The sequence below is a fragment of the Phacochoerus africanus genome, chromosome 6, assembly GCF_016906955.1.
Source record: "Phacochoerus africanus isolate WHEZ1 chromosome 6, ROS_Pafr_v1, whole genome shotgun sequence".
In the NCBI taxonomy this organism is placed as follows: Eukaryota; Metazoa; Chordata; class Mammalia; order Artiodactyla; family Suidae; genus Phacochoerus; species Phacochoerus africanus.
The window spans coordinates 128,434,902-128,445,840 of record NC_062549.1 but is presented as its reverse complement, the minus strand read 5'-3'; the positions used below and the strand labels follow the sequence as shown (position 1 = coordinate 128,445,840).

The 10,939-nt window shown below is 41.3% G+C and overlaps 1 non-coding gene across 1 annotated transcript; it reads right to left on the bottom strand.

Annotated features, from left to right (window-relative positions):
* Positions 1-206: 206 nt before the first annotated feature.
* On the bottom strand, positions 207-315 carry LOC125130154 (U6 spliceosomal RNA). Its single transcript, XR_007135656.1, has one exon. It is a non-coding gene; the product is annotated as a U6 spliceosomal RNA (small nuclear RNA).
* Positions 316-10,939: the final 10,624 nt, after the last annotated feature.

The following is a 10,939-nucleotide window of genomic DNA, read 5'->3' as shown; positions in this document are numbered from 1 at the left end:
CTAAATTCCCGGCTATAGTCTCAAAAGATGGGGCTGCCTTACCTGACTCTGCCTATCCCTCCAGCCTCCAAAAACAAATATTTCTAATTTTTCTCCAGTTTTACTGACATGTAAGTGACACACACACTGTACGAGTTTAAGGTGGGCCATTTAATGATCTGACACATGTATTTATTATAAAATGATCATCACAATAAGTTTAGTTTAAAATTAGGGAATGGTGCACGAACTTGCATGTTATCTTTGCACAGGGGACATGCTAGTCTGCTCTGTGGGGTTCCAGCTTTTTAGTGTGCATGCTGCTGAGGCGAGCATCACAGATATTCCTAACAGGTGTGCCACTGCCTGAGCACATCTTCCATGAAGGCTTCGGTCGTTTCATGGCAAAAGATAAATCCGATGTAAAAGGGAAGAACCTCAGATTAATCCGATACTTTCTCAAACAGTCTCCTCTCTTTGCTGCCCTTCTATTCCCAGTCATGAACCCTTGAGTAAATAAAGGAAATATGATTCACATTCCCAATAAACTCTGCAATCTGTATTTCCGCTGAGGATGCTTCCTGGCCACACAGTAGATGTGTAATTCCAAGGTAACTGTATTGCATTTTGAGGAAAAAAACAAAACAAAACAAAAAAAACCCAAAAAAACCAAGGCAGTCACATTCCATTAACAAAAAACCTTCTCGAGCATGTCTCCTGGTAAGTTACAGGGATCTGAGTCACTCACTAAGGGCGAAGAGGAGAAACAGGCATTCTATCAAACACCTGCAAATCTTAACTGGGAGATGAGCTAAACCTACCAAAATGGTGCCCATGACTGTACGACTTTTCAAGTATCACTAATGCATGTCACTCGTGGATTAACAGTATTCTGCTTTCCCGGCATTTCTGCCCTGTCATTAACCCAAGCACGGTCCATAAAGTTCCTCGGATCTCCATAACGAGCCCACCACACTTTACGTGATTTCCAGTTCCATCAGCTCAATAAGAACAAAGCATCAAATTCCTCACCGGGGCTCAGTTGTGTGGATCTGAAGTCTAGGGACTGGACAGTAATCGATGATTACTCAAAATGAATTCAGATCCCCACTGTGTCAGTTTTCCATGCCGTGTTTTTGAAAGATCATGGCTCTGTTCCTATTATGCATAGTAGCATATAACTTCTAATATGTCACTATTAATCTATATTCTACTTTCAGATAGATGGTATGCTTAAATCACTACTCAGTCTACACTGGAAATTATACTGGTTTTGATAAGAAGTATTTGGAATATACCACCCCCGACCCACCCCCCAAAAAAGTCCTATTTAATCCAGGCTTCTATTGGAATTCCAGGATTTATGTCACTATTATAGAAAAACTCATTTTGGTTATAGCACCAACCTGGCCAAATAAATGACTTCTAGATGCAAGAAGAAAGTATTTGGTCAAGACAAATAGGTGTTCGAACAGGCATCCCCAGCTCACTCATTTTGCTATATGGAAAATGAACTAACCGAGTTTAATGTACACCAGTGAGATTTGGAAGCATGTTCTCACTCACTTCATTCTCTACCAGGAACGAGCAGCTTTTGATCTCCTTCCCCCACCTTTAACCCCGACAGTGTGTTCGCAACAAAATGGCCAAAGCCATCTTTTTCAAGCAGACTTAAGCTCCTGGGTCTGCTCCCAATTCCCCCCGCCTGCCACCTCCCACAAACAAGGGCAGCCAGAGTCTGGCAGTGCTCTGCAGGCCTGTACCACCTGGCCCTCTGCTCTGCTTCTCGCCCTCCCCCGCTCACTTGCGCCCATCCCACCGGACACTCTGCTTCTCCGACTCACACCCCAGGACCTTTGCAGTGATCGTCCACCTCTGACCAGAACACACTTCCTCTGGTAGCACAGGACGCATGGCCTCATTTTCCTCCAACCTTCACTCCACACTCGTCCCCTCAACCGGCAGCCCTGCCCAGCAGCCCTGCCCAGCCTATTTAAAATCATACTGCACCTCCTCTCCCTACAATGTCACTTCCCCCTTGTCCTCTTCTGCTTGTTCTCCATGGCACCCACCACTGGCTAACATTCTCCAGAGCTTATGCATTTATCATGCGTACTGTCTCTCGCCCACTAGAATTTCAACTTGAAACGAACAGAAACTTTAGTCCATTTTGTTCACGACAATATATATACTCAGAACTTGAAGGGATACAGAACACAGAGTATTATTTAATAATATTACTTGAATAAAAGAATGAATTCCAAAGTTGCTGAATACGGCAAAGATCTAACACACTGGCAATGTGCAGCTGTCTTAGTAAAAGCTATGATTGAAATTCTGAAGCCTCAGTTTTCTCATCTGTAAAACGGAATGATTATGTGATTGAACACTTAGGCTTGTTGTAAAGATTAAGGGAGAAAATAAATGGAATATATTTTAGACAGTCATTTGTATACCGATTAATTATTTTGATTAATCCAAGAATAACAGAAATCATACCTAACATGTGCGGAGAATTTTACACTTTATCAAGAACACAGCTGTTTTCCTTTGATCCTCCCAGACTCTTGCCAGACTCCCTCCTGGGAGATGCTCCTAACTGGATCCTGGGTGTCTGTGCCCCTGCAGCCTAGGACGCGTCCCACCAGGCAGGAGGGAAGATGGAGACAGGTTCAAAGCCAAGCCCTCCGAGTCCCAGCCTGTGCTCTCTCCTGAGCATCAGAGACCAGAAATACTACTTCCAGCACAAAGTTTTAACAGAACGAAAGTGACTGTGTGAGGTGACTTCCTTGGTCTGGTTACTTGTTTACTGAGTCTGGATGCCTGCGCGGAAGGGGCTTTAGACAGATGGTCCTCGGCAGCAGCAGGTACCCCACAAATCCCAAGAAGTCAAGGTCAGCCCTGGGAAGGGATCTTCTCTCCTCGGATCACTGCCGTAGTGGCGGACAGGAAGGCTAGGCTACCTCTAGGAGTGAAGAATTTCCCAGCATCACACAAACACCTCAAGAAAAGGATTAGGTCTTCCTTTGTTTTTGTTTTTTCCTTTGGGCCACACCTGTGGCATATGGAGGTTCCTAGGCTCGGAGTCCAGTTGGAGCTGTTGCTGCCAGCCTACACCACAGCTCACAGCAACACCGGATCCTTGACCCGCTGAGCAAGGCCAGGGACCAAACCCGCAACCTCATGGTTCCTAGTTGGATTCATTTCCGCTGCACCACGGGGAGCTCCGGATTAGGTTTTCTGAGGGGTGTGCTCCAGTTCCTGATTCAGTCTTGTTTACACAGCTGGCATTTAGTAAATTCTTAATGATTAAATGAGTGCATTTTTAAAATGGGTGAGTTCACTGTTATGCCTACATTAGCTTTCAGCACATTTTCTCCCTGCTTTTCTGCTAAAGCAATGAGAGTACTAGCAGATGCCTAGCACGCCCCACCCCACCCCACCCTTCACAAATGTGATAAACAAGGGCCCCACAAGGTTGTGCACAGCGAATTACACTTTTAGGAAATGCTGAGTTAAACAAGTTCTAACAGGACTGTTTTACTGCAGGACTTCTCAGAGCCTTTTCTACACGAATCCACATTGCAAAACTTCAAAACTCAGACAGCATCTACAGCATTTCGCAAATTTATTGGGTTATGTGCTCCTTCCCCCAGGACACAAAGTTGTTTGCATGGAGTGTCTCTCAAATCAAGTTTTCTGGAGAATATGTTTATCTATAACAAATCCATTTAGGGTCTCCAAAAGCAGAATCCATTAAAAAAAAAAAAATCAAAATGCCAGGAATAAGAAGTCAAGGGTAAGTCACATTTTTTTGTAAAGCTGAATGCCTTACAGGGTAATTTTACTTAAATGTATTGTTTAATTTCCCTTAAGCCTAATACTGTGTTGTGAAAGCCCACAGATCCTGAATAAGCATATTTTGGAGGATGTGCTAAAGACTGATATTTATGTCACCAGATTTTTTAAAAAAGAAGGCACTGGTTTGAGATCCTCGCATAGCCTTAGGGACTTGAGCTAGAAGACGGCAGTTCCTCGCGGGCCAGGCCCGTGCACAGGAAGGCGGCGCAGGGCGCTCGGGTCCTGCTGGTCTTAGCACAGGGTCTCTCGGCCCCTGCATGTGAAAACTTCTATTACGAGGCAAATGCATCCGAAGGCCTTTATCAGTTAACCGCGTCTTAGTTCCTTTTATTTCCCAGGTAAGAGCAACTAAACCTACCAGAGCACTGGAATGGGGGTGGCATGAGGACACCTCTCGAGTACGGCAGCTTGTGCGGGACAGAGGAGGACAGAGGAAGCCGAGGGCGGGCAGACCCGGGCCTGGCCGTGCCGATGCTGCTGGCTGAAGATACCTGAAGATACGAGGCTGCGGAGGCAAGGAGGCCGTGGCCAGAGAGCCTCGTGCCTCTCCGCTAGGATGAGAAGCTACTGACGGCGTTGGAGGTCAAGCCAAGAGAAGGAGCCCTTTCTCTGGCTCCTCCAGGGGAAGCCCAGTGCTCCCCTGCTCGCTCCCCCGACTCCCCCATCCTGAGAAACGAGCCTGACCGCCTCTGCCGCTGTGACGAGTTCCATGTGTGTATTAACAGACTCTGCGCGTCACTGTTGTGCTCCGTTTCATTTCCCAAGCTATAGAAAAAGCGAGACTCTTCAAATAGAAGGCCGGCTCCCTGCTCTCTTTCTGAACCTGGATGGTTGATGGCTCCTTGGCGAACTCACTCGACACTGAGGTCTAGTCACCTTAGGAGACACGCCCGAAACTTGAAATCCGCAGGACCACACCAGTGCTCGGGGCCTTTTGTTCTCCACGTTTCCATCATGCTCCCCCTTCCGGGCATTTGTGCTGCGTGTCCTGCAGAGGCCTCGCCAGGCAAAGCCGTGGGCAGCACAGCCAGGAGGCAGAGGTTTCCTGTTGGGACACCTCACTTTGGACTACTTTAATGGCAAGATTTTAAGTGGCTTAACCCTGAACTTGAACACATCTGCATGTGGCCAGGGAGGGTGCACTGCCCCCAGATGAGCAGAGCTCATCCCCCACCCGCACCGCCTGCTGTCTGCCCACCGGTCTCGCCCACAGATCCCTCCTCAGAGCAGCTGAAATCAGCTCCTCCTTTGTCTTCTTAAGAAGATCCAGCTTCCACTGGATTCTTTCCAGGATCAAACCCACTCATTTCCTTGACTCGCAGTGTCCTCTTGAAAACTAAGTGATGAAAGCAGATGCTCTAACTCAGACACATATTTTCTCACTCAAACGTTCATCACAGCTCCCACCCAAAGTCCAAGCATTGTCTGCTGGGAAAATCCCAATCTCCAAAGCCCATGGAAAGGTTGGTCGGGCTCTTCTTGTGGGTTCTTGCAATTCATCCACATTTTTGTTTCATAAAGCTTTTGTGTATTGTTTTGATTCCTGTAGGACAGCCACAGGAAAACAGATGTGTTTTTCTTTCGGAGTAATCTGTACTCTTTTCACACATTATACCACTTAAAAACAACAATAACAATAAAGATATTCTTTTTCTTGGGAGGAAAATCTGCTACCTGGAGGTTACTTTCTTTGCCCGGTCACAGATAAACTCGTATGATTTCAGCTGGAACCTCAAATGACACCCGTAAAGTCAAAATCTGAACAACTATCTCTTCATATTCCTGATTTTTCTTCCTCCCCCAGGGTGGGGGGTGGGGAGGAAGGAGATCATATGATTGGCAAGTCATTTCCACTTGTCCCATAAACCAACAAGCCCTATGCATTGAATGTGACCTTCCTTACAACTGAATTACCTGTTATAGACCAAAATTTTTCCATATTAAAGAATCCAAAAAACAAACTGTTAGGGTAACCTCGTGTGTCTTATGGAATGGCTGAATCCAAAGATAAACAAACAAACAAATAAATAAGTAAATAAAATTAATTAATTAAAAGACTAGCATCCAGTATTTCATGTGACTGCTGTTTACCCTCCATGGCCTGCACAAACTTTTTTTTAGAAATTGCGGGAAGTGTCAAGACCCCTACTTGTTACAATTTAATTTTCTGCTGCTAAGGCAATTACAGTTCAATGAGTGATGATTCAAACACATCCAAGTTTTCATTACTCTTTGCTTAATTTGTCAGTTAACGCCTTTGAGTTCTATGGTTTCCCCGGCAGTCTTAACTTGCCATTAAAAACCTGTCAAGGAAACAACCTTCTGATTCCTACGAGTTTAAAACGTATATATCCTTTCATTGTTAAGAAAGCTAGAATCCGCTCCTCAACCCAAATAGTCATACTCTAGGATGCCACAGTTAGGAAGGTTGCAATAATTCTGGATTAGTGGTTTTTAATACAACAGCACTGCAATAAATACTAGAAATAAGAGTTCATGCTTAAGATACTATATATCATAAGAATGTTACTTTCTATCAATGTTTCTTAGTGGTTTATGGCTACCTGATAAATGCTGGACTTTTACATTCCTCTCCATGCCCCAAGCATCTATTACATTCGCACATGTGATACTTCTCTAATATTTTTGCAATACATTTTCCTGAATCAGCTGATGACATTTAATAGAATGTTTAAGACACAATATAAAACCTCAAATGCTTTCGCTTATTCTGGGGGGAAGTGTGCACATAGATTGGATTTCAAATTAAAACCTAGGATGTTGTACCCAACATTTTTGCTTCTGCTATACACATATTAAAATATGACTAAACACTCCTCGTGCAACACTGCAGCATCAGTACAAACAACAAGCTCTCGTACTTACAAGCGAGCTACATGATTAAGGAGCTATTAATGAAGGGAAACAAAGCCACCGTGCTGGGATGTAATAGTCCATGAAATTCTTATTGGTAGAAAGAGAATATGCCGTAAATAAATATTAACCCAAATGCTATGGAAAACATAAAGCAAACAGGGAAAAAATGATTCTTTAAACTAAAATATAGGTTAAAAATTGCTGACAATGTAAGGAAAGTCTATTTGCATACCGCAGGGCTCCATCTGCTGTGGAAAATACAAGCTGCAAGAATGATTTAATATTTAATAGAAGTAGTGGCCACTGTTAATTATAATTTGCACATTTACAAATCAGCACTGATGGCAATACAAATTATGAAATATAAGGGTGTTCTGCTGGATTCTAGGGAATAAGATGACAGACAAAGTTAATGGAGTATCCCTGACCACAGCTCTGTCAGAACACATCAGAGAACTAATCCAGTTACAAAGAGCCTGCAATGGAAAATCTATTTAAAATATTAAAATGCTGTTTGGTAAAAGCTTTTTCATAGTGCATTTTACTTAAACAGTTGCTTATTGCTCATGGGTCATTAGCTGTACACCCAGAAGCATTCTGCAAACTGCCATTTAAAAGAAGAGTAGAAATTAAATAAGAAATATATTTCTGCCCAGCATTTTTTCTTGATAGAGAGAATGAGTTGGCTGGATATCCAGTCTGAACATGGAAAAGATAGTGTGTGGTCACACCATAAATGGAAGGCCGTGGAATTAAGCATTACACTTTGCCTACCCTGAGCCATAAAATTCAACACAACTTTTCCCTCTAGACCCGAGCTTATTCCCATTTATACTTAGAGGCTAATCGTGATGATACAAATCGACTCTTATTTAGTAAGAAGACAGAAATTAGCATTGATTTTTTCATTAATCTTCTATTTCACCTCATTTCTCTCATCATCATATAATATGGATTAGTAGTGGGAGCATTTTATGTGCAATGTTTTAATAGTAACTTTTGTTCTCTAAATCATGAATAGTGTTCATTGCAGCCTCTGGAATCCCTAATTTATGGCGCTGATCTTGTATCCAAACTCCTTCAATTTACTATGATTAGGAAATCTTTGCTCTGTGGCCATTATTTTTAATGTCTGCTAAAGACGTTTCTGCATCTTCGAAAAAAACATAGAACAAAGGCTCTACCAAGAATAGAGTTTTAAATAGAAAAACCTGAGCAAGTTAAAAATGTGAGCACTTATGGATCACATATCCGTGTGAAACTGGATGTTGTCACAGCACATCAGGAAATATTAGCACATATTTAAGTCTACTTAAAGTACATGAGGAAGGTATCGGTTGCGTACAGGCAGAGGTCAAAAAACAGCAGTCTCCAGGTCAAATCCTTCCCAGAGGCATCTGCTTGGCCGTCTTCTTCCTTAAACTGGACCTGAATCTTTTGGACAGTGTGCCCACCACCTCTCTTTGTCTTATTTCCAGCAACTTCATGCCTCTACATTTTCCTCATGACCTCTGTAAGCACTGTTCCTGGCTTTTAAAGAATGTTTTCATCTCCGTTAATGTGCTATTTTATCCATTCTTGGATGTGTTAGAGGTAGTTGTTCTTCACCCAAAACATCCAGATCATGCATGCACACCTACCACCCAACAAAGGACCCACGAAACACGGATTTCATCCATTTGAGGCTTCAGAGGTACTACAGCACTAGCAGAAAGATTCTGAAAGATTCTGAGAACATCTGCATCCAGCAATGAAAACCTATCAGGAGCCCGTCTGTCTTCTTCAGGACTCTGGGGCGGAGAGCGCACGTGCGTGTGCGTGCATGTGCGCACACACAACGCACACACACGTGCACAAGATTTTCACAGTTTCTCCTGAGAATACCCACTAACTTGCTATCGCTCAGGTCGAAATTTCAAATATATACCAACTGTGCAGCCAGAGAAACCGGAAGCTGAAATATGTTAGAATGGTATCAACTTAGTAGCATCCGATTGTACCCACAGAGCAAGTGCAAGATCTTTCCGGAGGAAAACATCCCCAAGTGAGGCCCTCAAGATTCCCACAGATGTTCAAACAAAATATGAGTCATAGCAAAAAACATTGCCAAGCCCATGAAGAAATACTCCACCATTTATGAGAGTGAGCAAAGACAAACCGCAGGTTTAAACTCCTAGGCCTCTAGAGTTCTAAAAATACCAGTTATAAAATGTAAAATAAGTATAAACAGAATGTTTCAAAAAGAGAAAACCAGAGAAATAAAATATGTGAGCAAAGAATAAGACACTCTCAAAAGGGACTGATCAGATTTGGAAACTAGATAAAGTGCATTGAGGTTAGACCCCCCCCCACACACACACACACACATACATTGAATTTTTAAAATCATTGGATGGGAGTTTTTCTCCCAATAATGGCAGACTAGATATTTCATATTAACTCTTTAGCTTAAAAACGAATAAATGTGGGCAGAATGTTTTAAATAATTTGTTTGAATTCACTGGACATATAACCAGAACGTAAAGAATTATGAATTTAAAATGCAAAAATTCAGAGAATTGAACCTACATTTAAGCAGTTTGCCCTATGGGTCTTTGCTATTTCCAGAACAAACTTTTCCACAGAGCTTTTAACAGATTCATGAGGCTAGGTGGAAAGAAATTCAAATTCAGAATTTGCCAAGTGGGGAGAGACTGGAAAATCTCCTTGGCTTTGGAATAAGAGTGAGCAAGACATAAACCACTCACAAATGATCTAAAGCCCTACTTGGATTGAAGCAAATCTGGATTAGTAATTTCCTTGACTACCTATTAGAAACAAACATAAATTTTCTCAGGTGGAAGATAAACATCTCCCTAAGTCTCAAATTATCTCTACATTTTTATGATACGCAGTGATTAGAATTTAGCAACAAAAAATAAGATGAAGAAGGTTTATAGTTAAGTAAGATAATATAATCAAAATCTAAGAGAAATAATAGGGCATAGAAATAGAACCACAGAGACTCTGAATAATGGAGTTATTAACCAGGGGTTTAAAAATAATTATGCCTAATATGCTCAAATGAATTAGAAAACAAGGTTAGCAATTTTAATAGAGAACATAAACTATATAAACGGAAATTCTAGAAATTCAAAATATAATCATTAAATTAAGAATTCAATGGCTATGATTGATTGTGGGATAGACAGAAATAAAAGGACTACTAGTGATTGAGAACAGAGAACTGTATCTAGGGTGTATTAAAAACACATCAATATGTCAGTAAAAATATCAGTGCCAATAGGCAAAAGAATATATTAATAGCAAGTATCCATGATAAACCACAGAGAGGAAAAACCAAGTGAAAAACAAAAGAATGTAAGCACTATGGTCAATGCAATTAAATGGCTTCATCTACATATACCCAGAGAAAAACAAAATTCATGAACTCCAATGTTCCCAGAAGCACTCTTTATAATAGCCAGGACATGGAAGCAACCTAAGCATCCATCGACAGGTGAATGGGTAAAGAAAATGTGGTATAAATAAACAATGGAATATTAGCCACAAAAACGAATGAAATAATACCATTTGCAGCAACATGAATGGACCTAGAGATTATCACATTAAGTAAGCCAGACAAAGACAAATACCGTGTGATATCACTTATACGTGGAGCCTAGAAAGAAATGATACAAATGAATTTATTTATCAAACAGAAACAGACTCACAGACATAGAAAACAAACTTGTGGTTACCAAAGAGGAAAGGGAGGGAAGGGATAAATTAGGAGTTTGGGATTGAAATATACACACCACCATATATAAAATAGGTAACCAACAAGGATCTACTGTATAGCACAGGGAACTCAATTATCTTGGAATAACCTATAATGAGAGATAATGTAAAAAAAGAAAATATAAATATTTTATGTGTATTAATAACTGAATCACTTTGCTGTATACCTGAAACTGGCCCAACATTGTAAATCAACTCTATTTGAATAAACATTTTTTTAAAAAGAAAAAAAAGGTTTAGGGCATGTCTAATTAAAGTCCCAGAAGAGTCAAGAGAAGGAAGTGGAAGTCTTATTTAAGAAGATAATAATAACTGAGAATGTTTGAAAATTGCTAAGAGACATTAAGCGGTGTCTTCAAAAAGAACTAAAACTTCAAGCAAGATGAATATTTAAAAGGCCACACCAAGTGTACCTGCACATCTCACAACCAGCCGTAGAAAA